The sequence below is a fragment of the Polypterus senegalus genome, chromosome 4 (assembly GCF_016835505.1).
Source record: "Polypterus senegalus isolate Bchr_013 chromosome 4, ASM1683550v1, whole genome shotgun sequence".
Classification (NCBI taxonomy): domain Eukaryota; kingdom Metazoa; phylum Chordata; class Cladistia; order Polypteriformes; family Polypteridae; genus Polypterus; species Polypterus senegalus.
In genome coordinates, this window is record NC_053157.1 from 232,825,485 (window position 1) to 232,846,084 (window position 20,600).

The following is a 20,600-nucleotide window of genomic DNA, read 5'->3' on the forward strand; positions in this document are numbered from 1 at the left end:
CGAACCTGTGCTGCTTGAGCCTCCTCCATGTGACTTTTAAGGACAGGCGAATCTTTCCAAATCTATCGCGAACTGCGATATACTCCAGTATGTTAGTGGTGGGAAGAGCCTCTTCTTCCCAGCCTTCTTTCAAAATATCCAATTTGCCCCGAGGTTGTCGCCCATACAGTAGTTCAAAGGGGGAGAACCCCGTGGAGGCTTGTGGGACTTCCCGATAGGCAAAAAGGACGAGGGGGAGGAGCTGATCCCAGTTCCTTCCATCCTCGCTGACCACCTTACGTAGCATTTGCTTGAGAGTTTGATTAAACCTCTCTACTAATCCGTCGGTTTGAGGATGATACACCGAGGTTTTAAATGCTTTATTTTCAGTAATCTGGCAGTCTCCTTGAACGTCTCCGAGGTGAAGGGGGTCCCCTGGTCTGTCAAGACTTCTTTGGGGATCCCCACGCGCCAATACCCCTAGTAATTCCCGTGCGATGGCTTTAGAGGTAGCTGAGCGCAACGGAACAGCTTCGGGGTATCGTGTAGCATAATCCACGAGGACTAAAATGTACTTGTGTCCTCGGGCTGAGGGCTCTAGAGGTCCCACCAGGTCGACCCGATTCTGTGGAAGGGAACGCCAATCAAGGGAATAGGAACAAGAGGAGCACGGTCCCTCCTAGGAATCTGTCGCAGTTGACACTCCGGGCAGGAAGCGCCAAAGCGGCGAACCTCCTCATTAATTCCTGGCCAGTAAAACCGGAGCTTGATCCGCTCCAGAGTTTTTTCGGTGCCCAGGTGGCCACCTAGGAGGTGGGCGTGTGCTAGCTCGCAGACCTGCCGCCGAAGGTACGCTGCACTAGCAGCAGCCTCGTCTCCTGCCCGTCATGCATTGCTACACGGTAAAGGAGGTCATTATCTAACACAAAGTAGGGGCCCTGTGGCATCGACTGACTAGTGCGCTGGCCATTGACAAGGACCACTGCATTTTTTACAAACTTCAGGGAGTCGCCATTCCATTGCTCCCTTTGAAAGAAGCCGGCGTCTTTTAAATTGAAACCGCAACACGGAGAGAGGGTCAGCGCCGACCTCAATGGGCGTGGTTTCCTCCCGCCGCCGCGGCGTTGGTGGATGACGTGTCAGCCTGCGGCGCCGGAGTTGCCACGTCAGCCAGGGGCTGCTTCACCTCTCTGCCGGCTGATTACACGGCGTGGAGGCAGCTTGAGACGGTTCATCTCCGTCCATAACGAGGCCCAACTTAACCCCGGAGTGGTATGTGTCTCACCGCTTTTAATGTCAGACCAGTCCCGCCCTAGTATCACCGGGTGTGGAGGATCAGGAAGGATTGCCACGGTTACTTTCTGGACTGATCCTCCGTAGCTAATGACACAAGCGGCGGTGCTGTACCAGCGGGTTTCCCCGTGGACACAGGTTATACTGGTCTTGAATTTTAGCCATTGTCGCGTAGCACAAAGCGGCGGGCAACAATGGAAATGTTGCTGCGGAATCGAGCAGAGCGGAAGTTTTAAACCCGCTAACGATCACCACGCCTGTATGCGGGACCGCCAACGGGTTTGTCAGAGCACACCAAGCCCTCCTCCCCTCCACCTGCATTCCTCCTCGCCTCCAAGCGGTTTTGCGTGCCAGCGCGCGCGACGCCGATGCAAGCTCCGGGTTATACAGGGAGGGGCTAGGTCTTGGGACATACCCGGCTGAGTTTGGCAGAAGGACGGTTCTGCTCTCCCAGAGTGTGAGGCCGCCTCTGTGTTTCCAGAAGCTCTATGAGCCCTGACATGTTCAAACTGCACGCCCCAGACCGGCTGGGTGAAGCCCTGGGGAAGTGCTTTCAGGAGCAGATAGCAGCTACCTGCTCAATGACCTGGTAGGGCTTGTTTTCCAAGGGCCGTAGCCACTGCCATACTTTTGCCCATAAGGACCAGGCTTGTTTACTGGTCGGCCTCTCAGGGTCCAACCTCCACTTCGTTCTTTTACTCACCTGCCCGTCTGGGGCACCCCAAGGTGGTAAAGGGGCTGTGGTTTCACTGGGGGCAGGCACTCTCCCCAAGAGAGCATACTGAGTCCCTCTTGTCTCCCCCCAGGGCAGCCCACTGGTGAGCCCCACCCGCACACTCCCTGGCCTCTCTAGATGGCCTAGTTCTGCGTGCTGGGAGCGGAGCCCGCACCGGTCTCGCCGAACCACGGGCACCCTCCCGCCTGAATACTCGGCCCGCACGCTCCCACCTGGGTGTTTTGCAGGTCCTGTCCCCTTCTCTTCTGGGACTTCTCCATCCTGCCGACTATGCCACTGTCACAAAACGAGACAAAGACAGAAAAAGGTTTGGGGCAGCCACCCATGTAATTCGGTATCCTGGCTGCAACTTCGTTTTTCCTTTAAATACCAGCACTGAAGTGCTTACAACAGAGTCCAAAACAAGACTGACACAGAAGGGAAAAGGGAAGGCTTTTAAAGGGGGAGACAGGAAGTGAGGTCATAAGGGTCGGGCACGTGTTCATCGTTCATTGGTTTAGTCCCGGATGTGACATCAGGGGCGGAGCTGGCAAGGTCTGTCTCCATTGGCTCGGTCCCAGAAGTGACGTCCAGAGAGACAGGTGGAACCTCCCGGGTTAGGTCTACAGGGAAGTGAGAAAGAGAGTTAGTGCGCTCTGCCACATCCCGGCATGGCTCAGAACTGCCTTCACTCGAGCCCTTTAGCTGCCTCCCATGCGCGTGTGTGACAATATATATATATATATATATACTCACCTAAAGCATTATTAGGAACACCTGTTTAATTTCTTATAAACAGTTAATAATTTTATATATGCAGTGGCTTGCAAAAGTATTCGGCCCCCTTGAACTTTTCCACATTTTGTCACATTACAGCCACAAACATGAATCAATTATATTGGAATTCCACGGAAAGACCAATACAAAGTGGTGTACACTTGAGAAGTGGAACGAAAATCATACGTGATTCCAAACATTTTTTACAAATAAATAACTGCAAAGTGGGGTGTGCATAATTATTCAGCCCCCTTTGGTCCGAGTGCAGTCAGTTGCCCATAGACTTTGCCTGATGAGTGCTAATGACTAAATAGAGTGCACCTGTGTGTAATCGAATGTCAGTACCAATACAGCTGCTCTGTGACGGCCTCAGAGGTTGTCTAAGAGAATATTGGGAGCAACAACATCATGAAGTCCAAAGAACACACCAGACAGGTCAGGGATAAAGTTATTGAGAAATTTAAAGCAGGCTTAGGCTACAAAAAGATTTCCAAAGCCTTGAACATCCCACGGAGCACTGTTCAAGCGATCATTCAGAAATGGAAGGAGTACGGCACAACTGTAAACCTACTAAGACAAGGCCGTCCACCTAAACTCACAGGCCGAACAAGAGGAGCGCTGATCAGAAATGCAGCCAAGAGGCCCATGGTGACTCTGGACGAGTTGCAGAGATCTACAGCTCAGGTGGGGGAATCTGTCCATAGGACAACTATTAGTCATGCACTGCACAAAGTTGGCCTTTATGGAAGAGTGGCAAGAAGAAAGCCATTGTTAACAGAATACCATAAGAAGTCCCGTTTGCAGTTTGCCACAAGCCATGTGGGGGACACAGCAAACATGTGGAAGAAGGTGCTCTGGTCAGATGAGACCAAAATGGAGCTTTGGTGAAAATGCAAAATGCTATGTGTGGCGGAAAACTAACACTGCACATCACTCTGAACACACTATCCCCACTGTGAAATATGGTGGTGGCAGCATCATGCTCTGGGGTGCTTCTCTTCAGCAGGGACAGGGAGGCTGGTCAGAGTTGATGGGAAGATGGATGGAGGCAAATACAGGGCAATCTTGGAAGAAAACCTCTTGGAGTCTGCAAAAGACTTGAGACTGGGGCAGAGGTTCACCTTCCAGCAGGACAACGACCCTAAACATAAAGCCAGGGCAACAATGGGATGGTTTAAAACAAAACATATCCATGTGTTAGAATGGCCCAGTCAAAGTCCAGATCTAAATCCAATCAAGAATCTGTGGCAAGATCTGAAAACTGCTGTTCACAAACGCTGTCCATCTAATCTGACTGAGCTGGAGCTGCTTTGCAAAGAAGAATGGGCAAGGATTTCAGTCTCTAGATGTGCAAAGCTGGTAGAGACATACCCTACAAGACTGGCAGCTGTAATTGCAGCAAAAGGTGGTTCTACAAAGTATTGACTCAGGGGGCTGAATAATTACGCACACCCCACTTTTCAGTTATTATTTGTAAAAAATGTTTGGAATCATGTATGATTTTCGTTCCACTTCTCACGTGTACACCACTTTGTATTGGTCTTTCACGTGGAATTCCAATGAAATTGATTCATGTTTGTGGCTGTAATGTGACAAAATGTGGAAAAGTTCAAGGGGGCCGAATACTTTTGCAAGCCACTGTATGAGAGGGAAGAGAATTCCCAAGTTGAGGAGCACTAGGAGAGACGCTCGAGCTCCCATAGTACAGAATTTGATGTGTGGTACAGAAAGTCGAGCTGCAGATGAGGATCTGAGTGAACGAGAGGATTGTCAGTCTGGAGGAGATCAGTGATGTATGGAGGAGCTTTAAATGTTCAGAGCGGTATTTAGTATTGTATTCTGTAGTGAACAGGGAGCCAGTGAAGTTGAGAGAGAATCGGTGTGATATGTTCAGTGGGTTCAGAACAGCAGGTTATTATCCTGGCAGCAGAATTTTGAATATGTTGTAAGCCATGGATACATTTTTGTGGGATGCCAGATAGAATAGCATTACAGTAATCTATACGTGAGGTGACTCGGGCATTAACCGATACTTCGCTATGCATTCATGTGCTCAAGTGAGCCTCCAAACAACATTTTGGCTAAACGTATTTAGTCATTAACTATGTAGATTGTTGTTAGCTGTTAACGTTTCTCAAACTTGATGTTTTTTCTCTCAAGGAGCACATCGAGGAAACAGTTTGAAATTGACAACCATCATTTTATACTCATGTCTTCAGTTGTGTCTGTCTTCTACAAACTAAGGCTGCACCATATTGCCAGACTGAATCCTCTCAAATTACAGGATCTGAGTGAACAAGAGGAGTGTCAGTCTGTAGGAGATCAGTGAGGTTGTGGAGAGCTTTAAATGTTCAGAGCGGTATTTAGTATTGTATTCTGTAGTTAACAGGGAGCCAGTGAAGTTGAGAGAGAATCGGTGTAAATATATTCAGTGGATTTAGAACAGCAGGTTATTATCCTGGAAGCAGAATTTTGAAGAAGTTGTAAGCGATGCTTGCGTTTTGTGGGATGCCAGATAGAATAGCATTACAGTAATCTATACGTGAGGTGACTCGGGCATTAACCGATACTTCAATACTGTGTTGTGTAAGAACAGGACAGAGTCTAGAAATGTTTCAGAGATGGAAGAAGGCAGTCTGAGAAATGTTACTTATATGGGAGGAAAAAGAGAGAGTACTGTCAAGAATAATGCCCAGACTCTTAACTTGGGAAGAAATATTCGTGTTAATATTGTTAATTAAAAGAGAAGAATGGTTAACCTTAGCAAGTGTAGATTTAGAGCCAATGAGGAGCACCTCAGTTTTATTGCTGTATAGTTGGAGGAAACTGTGAGTCATCCATGTCTTTATGTCTTGGAGACATGCCATAAGGCTGCGGTGGGTTGGCACCCTGCCCAGGATTGGTTCCTGCCTTGTGCCCTGTGTTGGCAGGGATTGGCTCCAGCAGACCCCCGTGACCCTGTATTCGGATTCAGCGGGTAAGAAAATGGATGGATGGACATGCCATAAGGGCATCTGGAGGGAAAACAGAAGCAGATTTAGTGGATAGATATAGCTGTGTGTCATCAGCATAGCAATGAAACTTAATATCATGGTGCCGAAAGATATAAATGAGAAAAAGAAGCGGCCCCCAAAACAGAACCCTGCGGATCTCCCTGAGTAACGACTGCGTTCTCAGATTTAAAGCTTCTCAGATTTAAAGCCCTTTATTTGAAAAAAATTGCTTCCTATCAGTGAGGTAGGAAGAAAACCACCGAGAGTCCAAGACTAGCTAGATGTTTCAAAAGTATCTGGCGAGATATGGTGCCGAATGCAGAGCTGAGGTCAAGAAGCACAAGAATTGATAAAAGTCCCATGTCAGCTGTCTGGAAAGGATCATTTGCGATTTTCACCAGGGCAGTTTCTGTGCTGTGTTTAAGGCGAAACCCTGATTGAAACGGTTCAAAAAAGGGTATTTTTTGAAAGGTGGGACTGGAGTTAGGAGGCAACTATCCTTTCCAGAATTTTGGACATAAATGGAACATTTGAAATAGGCCGATAATTGTTAAGAATATTTGGGTCTAAACTACAATTGGAGTAATTGAGGCTGTTTTTAGTGAGAGGGGGACCGTGCCTGTGGTAAGGGAAGAGTTAACTATAGTAGTTATCATGGGGGATATAGGAGACAGACAAGACTTAACAAAGCTTGTAGGTATCGGATCTAATTGGCATGTTGAAGAATTAGATTTTGTTACAAGCTCCGAGATATTATTTTCAGCTGGTAAACTGAAATCTGAGAATAGGGTGGTTGGTAAGTCTTTTTTTTTTTTTTCTCTAGAAGCTCTTATATATTAATAAAGAAACAACATTTCTGAACGTACTTCATACAGTTTTAAACATTAAACTGACATAAACGGTTGCCTGAACACGTGAGTAAAGCATGATTAAGAGCTTTATCATTACTTGCAGAATAACGATTACATTTCTAATAAAATTAACAGCAAAGCGTATAACTTACAAACGGACGCGCACAAAGTCAAACAATTGAAAAAATGCGGCAACGTGCAGACTCCTTCTGCGTATCAGATACAGAAATAACACGTGCGCATGCTCACGCATAACCTGCGAGCGTGATGACGCAACAGACACAGCGTGATGACGCAACAGACAGAGCGCTCCGACTTTTGCACACCTTCTCTTCCCTCCCCCGCTCTCTGTTCACGAGGCGATGCGCTGCCATCCAGTCCACGATCTCCGTATCTCAGAATTAATTCCTGTTTGCTGTGGCGTGGAATGGGCAGTGGCACAACACGGGGTTTCATTCGGTGCAATCCCGGCTGGGTTCATCCGGTTTCAGTCATGGCGTTTTTTTTTAACAAGATCCTACGAGTCGAGCTTTGATCAAGCAGGGGACTACCAATCTGAGAAACAGAGTGTCAGCAGAGGAAGACGTGCCGGTGGCAGCGCATGAAGATCAATGGCATATCGGACAAAAGAGGAGCAACAGCACGGGCAGCAGCTGCCAAGGAAAATTAGACCAGTGGTGGAATATCTCGGGTACAGCAAATGTGTAAAACACTTAAAACAGTGGAATCTGTGTAAACGTTGTGTGGTAAAATTGTTGCATTGTGCAAGAAATGTTATATGCCCTCAAGTAAGCGTTGTATGCCATTTTGAATATCGATGACGGCAAAAAATAAGTGTCAATAAGTGTTGCCGTTGTTATTGTGAGAGGCACTGAATGTCCACCTACTTTGTGACGTCCGATAATTACAGGCCCAAAGAAACCAAACATTTATGGCTTTCATGTAATAATAATAGTACATTTTATATAGCGCCTTTCCCATGCTCAAGGCACTTCACAGAGTTTAAGAAGAACGGCAGGGTATACAGTATATAGCATTGTACAAACCAAATAAAGTGCAGGATTAAGGCGAATTCATGTACAAATCTGCCCCGAAGATTTCCAGTTCCCACTCTCTGAATGATAAGTTACCCTGTTCAAACCCGACACCCTGGATATTTGGCCTCAACACATGAGGTTTGGCGAGCATGCACTGATACTGCACCCACGGCACAACGAACCAGTTCAGGGTTCCAAATTAGAACCTGAGTTTAGCCGTGCAATGGATGACACCTCAGCACCACACTACTTTGAATGGAGGTTTCTTGCAGTGGCTGGAATGCCATTCCTGCCACCTACCCTACAGCCACCGTGCCGACTCAACATATGTACAGTAATTATGTGTGTGGCATCTCAGTATATCATAAGAAGGGATGAGGAGGGCACACTGACATTTGTACATACAAATTTGTGAAAACCATTAGACAAATGAACTACAAAACAATCCTGTTCATCTCTTTTGGGTGCCCGGTATATCAAAGTGGCCAGCGATCTCAATTCACGTCTTAGCATTAGGGAGGCGGAGGTGCACTGCGTGGACTCTCATACATCCAATCCATTCGCTAACGGCAGCAAATTCTAAAAATATAATGAAATATGGCCAACACACGAACTTGTTCTTCAGTGTATTGCACTTCTTAGGTTTAACACAAGGTGGAGCTACTGTCTTGATCAAGGCAGCGTCTTCACAAACAAGCACAACCAAAGAACAATTTTACAACGGGTGACCAAAAATGGCAGAACCAAAGAAACGCACGACAGCAAGTGAGTGCAAAAAATTGCGGACACGGTGGGAAAATGAAGTCAAAGGCAAGTGTGTCTATTTGATTTGCAATGAAACTATTGCAGCGATGAAAGAGTATAATGTGTGTCGACACTACGACACCAAACATCCGACCTACACCGGTGCCGAGCGAGAACACAAAGTTAAGCAAATGGCAGGCAGTCTGCTAGCTCAACAACTGGATTTTTTTATCCATTCTTACAAAAACACAAGAAAAATGAAACTTTAGCCAGTTACGAGGTCGCGCAACTCACTTCCCGTCACGGGAAACCTTTCTCAGCTGGTGACGTCATAAAACAGCGCCTCACTAAAGTCGCAGGAATAATGTGTCCGGAGGAAATGCAGCAATTCAACAACGTGCGCTTGGCCAGAAACGCAGTTGTGCGACGAATTAAAGATTTGTCAGCTAACTTAAAACATCAAGTGTCAGATAAAGCTTTTGCGCAAGCACTTTGAAATACAATAAATGAAAACCCGTTAATGGTGAGCTGTGATGTTGATCTTTAAGCATATTCAATTATGAAGCATAATATATTTGATTAGTTTTGCTAGCTTAATACACGAGGTAGGGCAATATACTGCAGCTCACATCTAGTGGGTGGCCTAGCCCTTCATAGATTGCTCTGTATGTGGCCCCCAGTGTAAAAAAAACTTTGGACACCCCTGCGCTAGGACGACGGTGGGGGTTGGGGTTGTTCAAGAACTGCTCTCAGTCCAGCTGGTGCGAACTAATGATAACGTGGACACTAACGGTCAATAGTTTTAGAAAACCTCAGTTTTTCTTCAAACATAATCAGCCCAAATGCAATCAATGACCTGAAATGGTGAAAAGGTAAGCAGTATATACCTTTGCCTTCAGTGTGACACAACACTCCTCATGAGGTTAGGGACATTACAAATTGTTACATATTTCTAGAGCAGGGGTCCCCAACTCCGGTCCTGGAGGGCCCAGAAAATAGTGCCGAGCAGCAGCAGGTACAAGAACAGAAGAGGTCCCAGGGTGGAGCCCTGTGGTACACCCTTAGAGGTGGAAGTAACATCATCAATGCTGACACAAAAACGTCTACCTGAGAGATAGGTTCAGCTCTCCAATGGTTTAGGTCCTGTGATGCCCACCCACTGCTCCAGCCTGGAGATGAGGATCTCATGGTCTATAGCAGGGGTCCCCAACTCCAGTCCTGGAGGACCACCATCAGTGCAGGTTTTCATTCTAACCCTTTTCTTAATTAGTGACCTGTTTTTGCTGCTAATTAACTTCTTTTGAATCAGTTTTAATTGACTTGCTTTTTTAAGATTTGTTCCCCTGAATTTCTTCATTTCTTTCCTTAAACAGAAATGAAATGTGAAGTGAATGAGCCAACTAAGTCAGGGCCTCAAACACCAACCAATTTCACGCCAACCGGTTGCTTAATTAGGTGCGGATTCTTGTCATTAATTAAACCCGTTCTTAATTCCATGGCTTGTTGCTGCTCTCATTATGCAAAAGGCATACATTTCTGAAATTGTTGATTTTCTTTTTTCTAAGAGCACTGTTAAAATGTTTTTATGAGACCTTCATCTTTCTTTATTTTCAGATATAGTATGATGGACACACTTTGTTGGTCATGTTTTGGCTCATTTTGTATCTCATAATTGTTTGGCAACTAATTAAGGAAAAATAAACAATTAAGGGATCTAATTCTTCGAGAGCAAGTTGATTACAATGAATTCAAAAGAAGTTCATTATGAGCAAAAAACAGGTCACTAATTAAGAAAAAGGGTTAGAATGAAAACCTGCAGCCACTGGGGCCCTCCAGGACCGAAGTTGGGGACCCCTGTTCTAGAGAACGTTGAGTGAAAGTCATACTTAAATAAAGAAGCTAAATGGACCCTATAGTTTCATATTATTATTTTTGAGTAAATAAATATGAAAAATTATCATCTTTAAAAAAAAAACACTTGCTTAGGGTAGATGAGGAAGAAAGTGCAGAAGAGGACAGTGGCACTGGCACACTCACCCTGTAACATAACTGTTTAGTTAGCCTGTATGAACCCTGCAAAAACATGAAATCTAAACAAGTGGAAAAGTATTTATATCAAGACATTAAATCTTGCTTTGCTTATTGTATTGTGTTGTATTATTAACTTATACATATTGTCATGGGTGACCGGAGCCCCTGCCCGGCCCTTACGCCTCTGCCTTGGAAAGACCGGGGAAGCAAGTGTGGACAGAGCATCACCTCCCCCGGAATGCTAGATGGCAGCAACACCTCAGACTCCTGCAGTGCTTCATGGGAGTTGGAGTTTGTTACAGCCCTGTTGAGATCCCGGGGTGCCACCAGGATGTGCTGCAGCTGTCCCTTAGCCTGTGTGAGCGGTTCATCTGCCACACCCAGAAATGCTGCCATTAACGGGTCGACGAGCACTTCTGGGTGACCTAGCTAAGGGACCAGCAGATACTACTCTGGAGTCGGGAGGACATGGACTAAGCTTGCCAGAGAGGAATGCAGGAGGTGCTTTGGGACTTTGTTGTACCTGTGGGAACAGGGAATGCATTGCCCACAGGAGAGGAAAAATAAAACATTTATTTGTTTTATAAGTGTGCCTCCTGTGTCGGGTCAGGCATTGATACAGCGCCATTGATACCATATATATATATATATATATATATATATATATATATATATATATATATATATATATATATAAAATGTATTGATGATTATTTAGCTTCCTTTAAGAAATCTTGTCAAGTAAATTTTGCTTACCCCGTTGACAGATTTGTTTGCTAAATGAAAGCAAAACAACTCCCATTTAAAGCTTTTAAGTCTAGTTTTTGCAGTGTACCCATATTTCTATTATGCCCAGAATTATTTGTAATAAATACTCTTCTTAAAAATATATATTACTCCTGCATAAAAACTGACAACTTAAAAGAATTTATTTATATAAATGTAAAAGGTCTGTTCCAACTTTTATAGTTACATTTAAAACGACAATTTAAAACAGGACCTCATATATTCTAAAACAATCTCTCTTAAAATTTAAGATTAAAACCATTAAAAATGCAAAAGGATTTTTTTTTTTTTATTTAAATGTCTACGTGTCTGTCTGGCCTAGAAGTGAGAAGTGGAGTCGGGGTAGAAGCTCCACCTCCGAGGAAACAGAAAACTCACTTAGCCAATAATGACAAGAGCGAGGCGAGCACATCGGTAAAAACGAAACCTCCGAGGAGACAGAAACTCAGCCTCTAATGCACAACTGAGGCAAGCATGTTGGCATAACAAAAACTCCGAGGAAAGACACAGTCGCTTAGCCGCGAATGCACAAGAAATGCCGGCACATCGGCAACACTAATCCTCCTAGGAGAGAGAGACTGAGACAGAGACGCCCAGAGTAGTTCCTTTCAATTACCGGACATCTCTACGTTTCAATTTTCTTTCCGACGACTCCAAGTGTGGAAGCCGTCACCGTGAACTCCCAATATGAGGACCAAAGAGCTGCCCATGCAAATAAAAACAGGCCATCATTAGGGGGAGAAGATAAAATAAACCCATCACAGAGAGAAACAGCAGAGACACCAGGGGCCTCATGCATAACGCCGTGCGTAGAACTCGCACTATAATATGACGTAAGCACAAAAGCCTAAATGTGCTTACGCACAGAAAAATCCAGATGCAGGAATCTCTGCGTACTCCAACTTCCGCGTTCTTCCGCTCCATAAATTCCGGTCAGCGTGAAAAGTAATGCACATGCACGCACCTTCTGTCCCGCCCCCAACTCCTCCCAGAATTACACCTCTTTGAATATGCAGATCAATATAAATAGCCCTTAAGCTCAGCCTTCTGTGAAAAGACAATGGGAAAAGCACGAAGGAAAATGGAAGAATTTCAGCGAATACCAAGTGGAGGCAATGAAAAACATACTATTTGTTGGTTTAAAAAGTGGTATAAACAACAAGAGGAAGCCGATCGCCTGACATAGTCGCACAGTGCCCAAAATAAAAAAAAAGTTGTCACATATCAAAGTCGCCGTGAAAAGGCGAGTTGTAGCCCACCGTCTAAGTGTCGTATGAAAGCTTATTAGGGTACAGAGAACAAAAAAAACAAAAAAGGCACAGTGGGGGAAAAAAGCACGAAATGTCAACTTCAATCTCAAAATTTTTTACTAAAGTAGAATATCATACACTTCATCTTAAAATGACTAGTTTCTCAGATACCCATCGTAACTAAAGTAGCACGTTAAATGCTTTGTTTTGTATTTGATCTTCTATGTGTCTATGTGTGTGAATCACTACGTGCTTCTTAAACCGGCTTTCTCTTCCTCCGACAGGACACAGAATCAATTACATTCGTGATATTACAGCTGTCTGCATAATTAAAATACTGAGATGTATACGTGATATCTTTTTCATGATGATTGGAATGAAAGCATGTTATTAAACAGGGGAACACGGTGCGTGATTGTGCACAATCTTCGATGAGATTATTGTAGCAGTGCTGTCTCTTTCAAATGTACTAAACTCCAATTCCTGTCCTTCCTTTTCTTTCTCCAAATACTCAATCGCCACACAATCAGCTCTAGTTAGAGACGTTAAGCCATCTGTAAGTTTACAACGATGATTCTTGAGAACTTTTAAGGAACACTGAAATCTCTCCGTAGTACGTGTTTAATTATTCTATCCATCTATCCTTCCAGTGTCGCATCAGCCCCAGAAAGAATACAGCGCAAGGTAGGATCAATCTGTGAACTTGCTAGCACTGCAGAACCGCGTCCTCACATGTTTAATTATTAACAATACAGATTATTTAAATGAAGTTAAAGTTTTATCTGTATAATATAATAAACATATTTTGCTGCATTTCATCTTAAAAATGATATTGTCATCATATGTAAATACGCGCTTTATAACTGTAGTGCAAGTTTACAGTGCTGCAGTGGGTTGGCACCCTGCCCGGGATTGGTTCCTGCCTTGTGCCCTGTGTTGGCTGGGAATGGCTCCAGCAGACCCCCGTGACCCTGTGTTCGGATTCAGCGGGTTTGGAAAATGGATGGATGGAAGTTTACAGTGAGGTGATTGTACTTATAAGTACAAACCGTTCTACAAGGAGCACTTGATGGACTGATTGACTGTTTATAGTTCCTGGGATGAAACTGTTTGTGAACCGCGAGGTCCGTACAGGAAAGGCTTTAAAACATTTTGCAGTGGCTGAGGTAGCTTGTCCTTAAAGCTGTATACCGATAATTCTCTTTCCGATCAGCTGCTGCTGTGATTCACACTCAGATACAGTGATATAAATACTCTGAGTGGTGCAGCGAGAGTAATATGGAAAAAGATGATCCGCTGTGGCAACTCCTAACAGGAGCAGCTGAAAGAAGAAGAAGAAGGTGCAGTGAGAGTAACAACGCTAAAGCAGTTATGGTATTTGAATACTATGGCTATTCCCTGGACCATTATATTCTTACGAGTTAATTACAATCAGATGCGTTACACTAATAAACAATATGCGGTTAGTTTCGGTGTATTTATAAAGCTGCGTCAGGAAAATAAAAGAGTAACCACACAGGAACAGTAGCATTGCTTTGACGCTGGGTGCCGCCAGTCTGCAAAACCGAGCGGAGAACTTGCGTACGACAAGGCATGAGGTACCGTGGAAAAGTGCGTGGCTTTACGCCAAGTGTAGGTTTTATACATCGCGATTTGAACGTGGAAACGTTCTTACGCAACATTTCTGTGCGTACGCACCGTTTATACATGAGGCCCCAGGAGTGGTCAACTCAACCATCTGGTAGATTCTTAAAGAGAAGGAACACACAGGTGAGCTCAGCAACACCAGAAGGTCTGGACAACCACAGAAGATGACCGTGCTGGATGATCACAGAATTCTGTCCTTGGTGAAACCGAACCCCTTCATGACATTTAGCTAGCTAAACCAAGACCAGTCTCTGGAAGGAAGACCTGTCATTGGCAAAGTCTACAATCAGGAGAAGACGCCATGACAGTAAAAGATAGAGGGTTTACCACAAGATGCAGACCACTGCTGAGTCTCAAGCATAGAAAGGACAGGTTAGACTTTGCCAGAAAACATTTTTTTAAAAACCTGTCCAGTTCTGTGACAATTTTCTGTGGACAAATGAAACTCAGATCAATACGTACCAGAATGGTGGAAAGAGAAGAGTATGGAGGAGAGAAGAAACGGCTCATGATCCAATGAATAGCACATCACCTGTGAGACATGGTGCATGTCGTCTTATGTTCTAATCATCATGGCTGCCAATGGAAGTCGCTCACTGGTGTTAATTGATGACGTGACTGCTGGCAGAAGCAGCAGGATGAATTCGGAGGTGTGCAGGGCGCTATACTGTCTGCTCAGATTGAGACAAATGCTACAAAACTGAGAGGACGACACGTCACAGTACAAATGGACAAGGAGACAAAACACACTGGGACAGCAAACCAGGGGCTTTACAACACAAAGAAGTGGAATATTCATCAATGGCCAAGTCAGTCAACTGACCTCAACCCAACTGGACATGCAGTTCACTTGCTGAACACAAAACGGATGTCCAACGAAGAAGCAGCACCTGAAGCACTTGGAGATGGCCGTGGGTTCAGACTTGAGGCGGTCACTGACTGGAAAGGACTTTCAATATTGAAAATAATTGTTATATATTTATGATTGTGTTAGCTTGTCCAAATACTTTTGAGCCCATGAAAATAGGGGGTCGGTGTATAAAAATGGCTGTCGTTTCTAAACAGCTCAAACAATAAAACTGCAAGTCTACACTTCAATCACGTGTGGATTGCTTTGTCTCAGATCCATTGTGGTGCCGCACAGAGCCAGAGTTATGAAGATTGTGTCACTGTCCAAAATACTTATGGACAGAACAGTAACCCCACCCCAGTGCAGATCTCAGGAGCCTGCTGGTTATTTCTAAAAGACTTGGACTCGTCTGCCTCTACGTCCCTCCACTGCTCTAACAAAACATTTCCTCATATCCTTGAGATCTGATGATTGAGTGGGATGGCAACTACTCAAACAAGATCTAAAAGTTACACATCAGTGAGAATGTAGTTATTTTTTAAGATATGCTCTAGATAGGAGAGGAATGAAGGTCAGCAGGACAACCAAGACAGAATACATGTGTGTGAATGAGAGGGAGGTCAGTGGAATGGTGAGGATGAAGAGAGCAGAGTTGATGAAGGTGGAGGAGTTTAAATACTTGGTTTTAAAAGTACAGAGTAATGGGGATTGTGGAAGAGAGGTGAAGAAGAGAGTGCAGGCAGGGTGGAGAAGAGTGTCAGGAGTGATTTGTGACAGACAGGTATCAGCAAGAGTGAAAGGGAAGGTCTACAGGACGGTAGTGAGACCAGCTGTGTTATATGGGCTGGAGACGGTGGCACAGGGGACAGAGCTGGAGGTGGCAGAGTTAAAGATGTTGAGATTTGCATTGGGTGTGATGAGGCAGGATTAGAAATGAGGACATTAGAGGGGAGACAAAGTCAGAGAGGTGAGATTGTGTTGGTTTGGACATGTGCAGAGGAGAGATGCTGGTTATACTGGGAGAAGGATGCTAAGGATAGAGCTGCCAGGGAAAAGGAAGAGAGGAAGGCCTAAGAGAAGGTTTATGGATGTGGTGAGAGAGAACATGCAGGTGATGGGTGTGAAAGAGCAAGATGACGAGGACAGGAAGAGATGGAAGAAGATGATCCACTGTGGCAACCTCTAATGTGATTAGCCAAAAGAAGAAGACCACCACAGCTGTCCTTTTGTCTCACTGCCTTGTCTCTCTTCCCCCAGACATTCTCTGCTCCGGTGGTGCACCCCTTTGAAGAGGAAGATTTTCTGTTCTTTTGATTGAGAGTCAGAGTTGTGGTGTCCGGGTTGACACTGGGCCCGGATCACACCTGAAAGAGACTAATGTTTGTTTGAAGTGTTTGAATAAAGTTTTTCGTCTCTGGAAATCCCCGAGTGTATCTGTGCAACTTTGTAGCCTAAGCGTGACACTATACGTCTGTATTTGTCCAGTTAAGGCGGAAGAGAATTAAGACCCTTTTTTTTTTTTTGGACAATTACCACAACTTGCCTGTGTGGGTTATTTTTCCACCAGGAAAAGGACTTTACAGTATACACAAATGCCTTTTTAAAAATTCACGTTGGCAAAATGAGCTGGATGGCCATGCCGCCGATACTGGCACACTTTTGAGTTCCAGCGAGTCCAGTCACATGACATAACAGCAAACAGAGTTTAGGTGAGCATTGCGGTCTATGAATACAGCACGTGTTAAAACTGGGCGACTGTTCTGGTGCGACATGTTTGTATTTCCAATTAGGCAGTGATGTTACTGTGATATATTGTGAATTAAGCTTTTAAATAAAGGTTTAATGAACCAAGACCCAGGTTCGCTTCCCAGGTCCTCCCTGCGTGGAGTTTGCATGTTCTCCCCGTGTCTGCGTGGGTTTCCTCCCAGAGTCCAAAGACATGCAGGTTAGGTAGACTGGCGATCCTAAATTGTCCCTGTGTGAGCGCCCTGCCTGGGGTTTGTTCCTGCCTTGCACCCTGTGTTGGCTGGGGTTGGCTCCAGCAGACCCCCGTGACCCTGTAAGTTAGGATATAGCGGGTTGGATAATGAATGGATGGATGTGAATATATTTGAAATGTTCACCAGATATAAACAGTATCTGTGGTGGGTTTGTGTCCTGCCTTGCGCCCTGTGTTGGCTGGGGTTGGCTCCAGCAGACCCCCGTGAACCTGTAGTTAGGATATAGTGGGTTGGATAATGGATGGGTGGATGTTATGAACCAGATAACCAAGATAAATATATGAATAAATAAGGAAAGTGGTTATTAACAGAGAGTAATGGAGATGGGCATTTTTTTGTAAAGTTCTGTTTCATGTGCTCTAATAAATTAAATGCTTTTCCGAATTAACCATCTGCCTTACACTGAATCATTTACGGAAGCTTCCAGAGCAAAATAAAGAATATTACAGTTACACTTGTTTATTTAATCTTTGCGATGTGCAGTGAGAAGGTGGATGTTGCGGACCCTCATCTATGGACCTACTGGTGTTGTAGGCAGATTTGTTGATTCAAGTGTTTTGGGTACGGAAATCTTGCATCTCCTGTGGTTCTTCGTCATCAGCTCTCTTAACCGCAGTCCTTTTGACGGAGTGGAGCAGACCGTTGTCGTCAAATGCATATTTTGCAGTTGCCATTTTCATGAATGTGGCGACCAATTATGATTCTGACACCATTGTCGTTACGGTGAACAACAAAGAGCACACACTGCACCTGCGACAACCTATCATTCACATTTACCACTCGTCCATTGATTTCGAGAAGTGCCACTGGACAGTCTGATGCTACACAAGGGTTCTTCCCTTGCAACCGTTTGTTCATTTTTAAAACCTGCAAAGTACTGTAATATTTTTTTAGGAGGCTGCTCAGCTGAAAATAGTTCATCGGAACCACTTTAATGTGCGCACCTCTGAACTTTGTGCGTTCAAAATCATAGGCATTGAATAACTAGACGCCTCATGACCAGCAGAATCGCACTTCAACGGCGCCGCCATATTGTTAGTGGCACTGCTGTGGAGTGAAGTAATGGATAAGATGCCTCACACATGTGCTGCTTGGGATTGTGCAAACCGCTGTACGCTCTAAATCAGATCCCGGGGGATTACAATTCATAGGTAAGGTTGAACAATTGTTTTGGTTATAGTTGACCATTAGAAAATCCTGTTTTATAATCTTAACTTCAGCTACGCCAGGCTAAGATAGCAAAGCTATGCATTCATGTGCTCAAGTGAGCCTCCAAACAACATTTTGGCTAAACGTATTTAGTCACTAACTATGTAGATTGTTGTTAGCTGTTAACGTTTCTCAAACTTGATGTTTTTTTCTCAAGGAGCACATCGAGGAAACACAGTTTGAAACTGACAACCATCATTTTATGCTCATGTCTTCAGTTGTGTCTGTCTTCTACAAACTAAGGCTGCACCATATTGCCAGACTGAATCCTCTCAAATTACAGGATCTGAGTGGACGAGAGGAGTGCCAGTCTGTAGGAGATCAGTGAGGTTGTGGAGAGCTTTAAATGTTCAGAGCGGTGTTTAGTATCGTATTCTGTAGTTAACAGGGAGCCAGTGAAGCTGAGAGAGAATCGGTATAAATATATTCAGTGGATTTAGGGCAGCAGGTTATTATCCTGGCAGCAGAATTTTGAAGTTGTAAGTGATGGATAAGTTTTTGTGAGATGCCAGATAGAATAGCATTACAGTAATCTATACGTGAGGTGACCAATACTTCAGTACTGTGTTGCGTAAGAACAGGACGAAGTCTAGAAATGTTCCGGAGATGGAAGAAGGCAGACTGAGAAATGGTACTTGTATGGGAGGAATTATTTAAAAATAATTATTATTATTTAATAATTGCCATTATTAGTGTATAAATGGATATAAATAATTGCATGTAAACGATTCGCCAAAATCTGTTGTATGTAAACGATACTGTTTAAAACGTTATTGTTTTTTCATCAGAAAACCCGGTTTCCACGTCTACCAGTGTTAGTTTAAACGGCACTTTTGCCACTCGCAATAAGGCTGACGTATCGTATCGACTGGAAAACGCGTGAATGCGGCGTCTATCTATGTATGTCTATGTTCGAAATCCCTGCCCCTATTGTGAGCTCCGCCTTTATTAGCCATTGGATTGGCTCAGAGATGTGACACTTAGTGTGTCGTCTACGGTTTCCTGGTAGTTGTCGTCTCGCTGATGTCCGCCATATAATATATTGTAATGACCCGGCAGTCAGCGCTGGCGGCATGGTGCATTGTGGGTAATTCTCTAACGTTCACTCTTTGCGCTGGGCAAGCAAGGCAGTCGATTTCCTTTTGTATTGGGAATGTATATGTGTATTGTGTTGCAGTTGCTTGGGGGGGTTGGGACATTTGTAGCCCAAGTATAATAAGTGTAACAGTTACCATCAATGAGAAAGATGTCTTCAGAAATGCCCTTGCAATATGTTGAGCTTTGTTTCTGACTATCTGCTCTAATAAAGAGATACAAAAGGGCAGAGCTGTGTGTTGCTAGATTCCATCTATGCAATTATGTACGGAGACATTTGGGGTCGTGCGGTGTATGGGACACGAGTGTTCGCTTGCTTAATGAGCTAGGTACAGCTGCGTGCATGGCGCTGGCATTCCGCTGGCCGACCAGCTTGGGGGAAGTGCGCAGTAGAGTTCGGCTCCGAGAACTTCAATACTCAACCACGGGTTGCTACAATATGAACCTGGAGACATCAAGTCAGACTACAATTTCAAAATATCTTTACGGTTTCTTTTCACTAAAGCGCTACTGTGTATACTTACATTTAGCATAATTTTAACAGCAAAGCCGTGCGCCCTTCCACTCTCTTATCCAATCGGTTTAAGCTCATGCATTAAACCGGATCTGTTCCTATCTTATGTCCTCCGATGCTCAATTTGTATTGCAAACGCTATTCGGGAGAAAATTCTTGAGAAACCCGGAGTCTCTGATTTTTGCGACTTCCTTCGCATTCTAAACTAGGGCTGAATAAAGAGCACGGACGGGGCAGCTTGGAGGTGCGTGCAGCACCAAACTGGACTTGTGTATACTGCCGCGACTCTCTATCTCTCACGCTTTTCCTCTCTATCATCTTTTTTATGATCATCTCTCCTGATTTTTAAACAGCCCCGTTTTCTATCGCCCAGGTCCTTCTCCACTTTCCTTTCCTCTGCTCTCCCACACGGCCCTCCGTCCCCCACTCGATGACACGTTGCTTACCGACACTCCTCCTCTTCACCGTTCTTTCATTCCTCGTCTGTTTTCCTCTTTTTTCACCCCTTCTTCTGTTCGCCTTTGTCTAAACACCGCACACACGAGTGCCGAATGGCCAAAAGAATCCTGCTGATGACATCATCGGCTCCGCTCCGTAGACGAGCCAATCAAAACGCACGTCTTCTTGGCACACATGAATGACGTCACAAGCGAGAAAAACATTCTGTCAAAATAAAAGCCGTCGATAGCCGTTCACGTTATTTCAGTGAAAACCGTGATAACAAGCAGCTGGCAAAATAACGTACAATTCACACCTGGCACTGCTTTATTCGACTTTTTATTATTATTTAACTATTTCATTTATACAATGGTAAAATACAGAGGATGAA

The 20,600-nt window shown here is 44.4% G+C and overlaps 1 protein-coding gene across 1 annotated transcript in view; it reads right to left on the reverse strand.

Moving 5' to 3' along the window:
• Nucleotides 1-20,334, reverse strand: part of LOC120528146 (zinc finger protein 239-like) — a 30,969-nt gene extending 10,635 nt beyond the window's left edge. Inside the window, exon 1 of the mRNA XM_039752207.1 lies at nucleotides 20,218-20,334. The gene's annotated coding sequence lies outside the window, so the exon portion shown is untranslated. The remainder of the gene's footprint in view (nucleotides 1-20,217) is intronic.
• Between the last annotated feature and the right edge of the window lie 266 nt (nucleotides 20,335-20,600).